The following is a 5,073-nucleotide window of genomic DNA, read 5'->3' on the forward strand; positions in this document are numbered from 1 at the left end:
AGATTCTTCGCTCATTTAGCAGGCAGAAACGTGCATAAACGGCCCATCGGCATCCAAACATTCGCGAGAACCTGCTGCCAGCAAGAGCAGCTAGGAGGCCTGCATAGAGATTCTTCGCTCATTTAGCAGGCAGAAACGTGCATAAACGGCCCATCGGCATCCAAACATTCGCGAGAACCTGCTGCCAGCAAGAGCAGCTAGGAGGCCTGCAGAGAGATTCTTCGCTCATTTAGCAGGCAGAAACGTGCATAAACGGCCCATCGGCATCCAAACATTCGCGAGAACCTGCTGCCAGCAAGAGCAGCTAGGAGGCCTGCAGAGAGATTCTTCGCTCATTTAGCAGGCAGAAACGTGCATAAACGGCCCATCGGCATCCAAACATTCGCGAGAACCTGCTGCCAGCAAGAGCAGCTAGGAGGCCTGCAGAGAGATTCTTCGCTCATTTAGCAGGCAGAAACGTGCATAAACGGCCCATCGGCATCCAAACATTCGCGAGAACCTGCTGCCAGCAAGAGCAGCTAGGAGGCCTGCAGAGAGATTCTTCGCTCATTTAGCAGGCAGAAACGTGCATAAACGGCCCATCGGCATCCAAACATTCGCGAGAACCTGCTGCCAGCAAGAGCAGCTAGGAGGCCTGCAGAGAGATTCTTCGCTCATTTAGCAGGCAGAAACGTGCATAAACGGCCCATCGGCATCCAAACATTCGCGAGAACCTGCTGCCAGCAAGAGCAGCTAGGAGGCCTGCAGAGAGATTCTTCGCTCATTTAGCAGGCAGAAACGTGCATAAACGGCCCATCGGCATCCAAACATTCGCGAGAACCTGCTGCCAGCAAGAGCAGCTAGGAGGCCTGCAGAGAGATTCTTCGCTCATTTAGCAGGCAGAAACGTGCATAAACGGCCCATCGGCATCCAAACATTCGCGAGAACCTGCTGCCAGCAAGAGCAGCTAGGAGGCCTGCATAGAGATTCTTCGCTCATTTAGCAGGCAGAAACGTGCATAAACGGCCCATCGGCATCCAAACATTCGCGAGAACCTGCTGCCAGCAAGAGCAGCTAGGAGGCCTGCATAGAGATTCTTCGCTCATTTAGCAGGCAGAACGTGCATAAACGGCCCATCGGCATCCAAACATTCGCGAGAACCTGCTGCCAGCAAGAGCAGCTAGGAGGCCTGCAGAGAGATTCTTCGCTCATTTAGCAGGCAGAAACGTGCATAAACGGCCCATCGGCATCCAAACATTCGCGAGAACCTGCTGCCAGCAAGAGCAGCTAGGAGGCCTGCAGAGAGATTCTTCGCTCATTTAGCAGGCAGAAACGTGCATAAACGGCCCATCGGCATCCAAACATTCGCGAGAACCTGCTGCCAGCAAGAGCAGCTAGGAGGCCTGCATAGAGATTCTTCGCTCATTTAGCAGGCAGAAACGTGCATAAACGGCCCATCGGCATCCAAACATTCGCGAGAACCTGCTGCCAGCAAGAGCAGCTAGGAGGCCTGCATAGAGATTCTTCGCTCATTTAGCAGGCAGAAACGTGCATAAACGGCCCATCGGCATCCAAACATTCGCGAGAACCTGCTGCCAGCAAGAGCAGCTAGGAGGCCTGCATAGAGATTCTTCGCTCATTTAGCAGGCAGAAACGTGCATAAACGGCCCATCGGCATCCAAACATTCGCGAGAACCTGCTGCCAGCAAGAGCAGCTAGGAGGCCTGCATAGAGATTCTTCGCTCATTTAGCAGGCAGAAACGTGCATAAACGGCCCATCGGCATCCAAACATTCGCGAGAACCTGCTGCCAGCAAGAGCAGCTAGGAGGCCTGCATAGAGATTCTTCGCTCATTTAGCAGGCAGAAACGTGCATAAACGGCCCATCGGCATCCAAACATTCGCGAGAACCTGCTGCCAGCAAGAGCAGCTAGGAGGCCTGCATAGAGATTCTTCGCTCATTTAGCAGGCAGAAACGTGCATAAACGGCCCATCGGCATCCAAACATTCGCGAGAACCTGCTGCCAGCAAGAGCAGCTAGGAGGCCTGCAGAGAGATTCTTCGCTCATTTAGCAGGCAGAAACGTGCATAAACGGCCCATCGGCATCCAAACATTCGCGAGAACCTGCTGCCAGCAAGAGCAGCTAGGAGGCCTGCATAGAGATTCTTCGCTCATTTAGCAGGCAGAAACGTGCATAAACGGCCCATCGGCATCCAAACATTCGCGAGAACCTGCTGCCAGCAAGAGCAGCTAGGAGGCCTGCAGAGAGATTCTTCGCTCATTTAGCAGGCAGAAACGTGCATAAACGGCCCATCGGCATCCAAACATTCGCGAGAACCTGCTGCCAGCAAGAGCAGCTAGGAGGCCTGCAGAGAGATTCTTCGCTCATTTAGCAGGCAGAAACGTGCATAAACGGCCCATCGGCATCCAAACATTCGCGAGAACCTGCTGCCAGCAAGAGCAGCTAGGAGGCCTGCAGAGAGATTCTTCGCTCATTTAGCAGGCAGAAACGTGCATAAACGGCCCATCGGCATCCAAACATTCGCGAGAACCTGCTGCCAGCAAGAGCAGCTAGGAGGCCTGCAGAGAGATTCTTCGCTCATTTAGCAGGCAGAAACGTGCATAAACGGCCCATCGGCATCCAAACATTCGCGAGAACCTGCTGCCAGCAAGAGCAGCTAGGAGGCCTGCATAGAGATTCTTCGCTCATTTAGCAGGCAGAAACGTGCATAAACGGCCCATCGGCATCCAAACATTCGCGAGAACCTGCTGCCAGCAAGAGCAGCTAGGAGGCCTGCATAGAGATTCTTCGCTCATTTAGCAGGCAGAAACGTGCATAAACGGCCCATCGGCATCCAAACATTCGCGAGAACCTGCTGCCAGCAAGAGCAGCTAGGAGGCCTGCAGAGAGATTCTTCGCTCATTTAGCAGGCAGAAACGTGCATAAACGGCCCATCGGCATCCAAACATTCGCGAGAACCTGCTGCCAGCAAGAGCAGCTAGGAGGCCTGCATAGAGATTCTTCGCTCATTTAGCAGGCAGAAACGTGCATAAACGGCCCATCGGCATCCAAACATTCGCGAGAACCTGCTGCCAGCAAGAGCAGCTAGGAGGCCTGCATAGAGATTCTTCGCTCATTTAGCAGGCAGAAACGTGCATAAACGGCCCATCGGCATCCAAACATTCGCGAGAACCTGCTGCCAGCAAGAGCAGCTAGGAGGCCTGCAGAGAGATTCTTCGCTCATTTAGCAGGCAGAAACGTGCATAAACGGCCCATCGGCATCCAAACATTCGCGAGAACCTGCTGCCAGCAAGAGCAGCTAGGAGGCCTGCAGAGAGATTCTTCGCTCATTTAGCAGGCAGAAACGTGCATAAACGGCCCATCGGCATCCAAACATTCGCGAGAACCTGCTGCCAGCAAGAGCAGCTAGGAGGCCTGCATAGAGATTCTTCGCTCATTTAGCAGGCAGAAACGTGCATAAACGGCCCATCGGCATCCAAACATTCGCGAGAACCTGCTGCCAGCAAGAGCAGCTAGGAGGCCTGCAGAGAGATTCTTCGCTCATTTAGCAGGCAGAAACGTGCATAAACGGCCCATCGGCATCCAAACATTCGCGAGAACCTGCTGCCAGCAAGAGCAGCTAGGAGGCCTGCAGAGAGATTCTTCGCTCATTTAGCAGGCAGAAACGTGCATAAACGGCCCATCGGCATCCAAACATTCGCGAGAACCTGCTGCCAGCAAGAGCAGCTAGGAGGCCTGCATAGAGATTCTTCGCTCATTTAGCAGGCAGAAACGTGCATAAACGGCCCATCGGCATCCAAACATTCGCGAGAACCTGCTGCCAGCAAGAGCAGCTAGGAGGCCTGCAGAGAGATTCTTCGCTCATTTAGCAGGCAGAAACGTGCATAAACGGCCCATCGGCATCCAAACATTCGCGAGAACCTGCTGCCAGCAAGAGCAGCTAGGAGGCCTGCATAGAGATTCTTCGCTCATTTAGCAGGCAGAAACGTGCATAAACGGCCCATCGGCATCCAAACATTCGCGAGAACCTGCTGCCAGCAAGAGCAGCTAGGAGGCCTGCATAGAGATTCTTCGCTCATTTAGCAGGCAGAAACGTGCATAAACGGCCCATCGGCATCCAAACATTCGCGAGAACCTGCTGCCAGCAAGAGCAGCTAGGAGGCCTGCAGAGAGATTCTTCGCTCATTTAGCAGGCAGAAACGTGCATAAACGGCCCATCGGCATCCAAACATTCGCGAGAACCTGCTGCCAGCAAGAGCAGCTAGGAGGCCTGCATAGAGATTCTTCGCTCATTTAGCAGGCAGAAACGTGCATAAACGGCCCATCGGCATCCAAACATTCGCGAGAACCTGCTGCCAGCAAGAGCAGCTAGGAGGCCTGCAGAGAGATTCTTCGCTCATTTAGCAGGCAGAAACGTGCATAAACGGCCCATCGGCATCCAAACATTCGCGAGAACCTGCTGCCAGCAAGAGCAGCTAGGAGGCCTGCAGAGAGATTCTTCGCTCATTTAGCAGGCAGAAACGTGCATAAACGGCCCATCGGCATCCAAACATTTCGCGAGAACCTGCTGCCAGCAAGAGCAGCTAGGAGGCCTGCATAGAGATTCTTCGCTCATTTAGCAGGCAGAAACGTGCATAAACGGCCCATCGGCATCCAAACATTCGCGAGAACCTGCTGCCAGCAAGAGCAGCTAGGAGGCCTGCATAGAGATTCTTCGCTCATTTAGCAGGCAGAAACGTGCATAAACGGCCCATCGGCATCCAAACATTCGCGAGAACCTGCTGCCAGCAAGAGCAGCTAGGAGGCCTGCATAGAGATTCTTCGCTCATTTAGCAGGCAGAAACGTGCATAAACGGCCATCGGCATCCAAACATTCGCGAGAACCTGCTGCCAGCAAGAGCAGCTAGGAGGCCTGCATAGAGATTCTTCGCTCATTTAGCAGGCAGAAACGTGCATAAACGGCCCATCGGCATCCAAACATTCGCGAGAACCTGCTGCCAGCAAGAGCAGCTAGGAGGCCTGCATAGAGATTCTTCGCTCATTTAGCAGGCAGAAACGTGCATAAACGGCCC

Source organism: Amblyomma americanum, chromosome 9 (genome assembly GCF_052857255.1).
Source record: "Amblyomma americanum isolate KBUSLIRL-KWMA chromosome 9, ASM5285725v1, whole genome shotgun sequence".
NCBI lineage: Eukaryota > Metazoa > Arthropoda > Arachnida > Ixodida > Ixodidae > Amblyomma > Amblyomma americanum.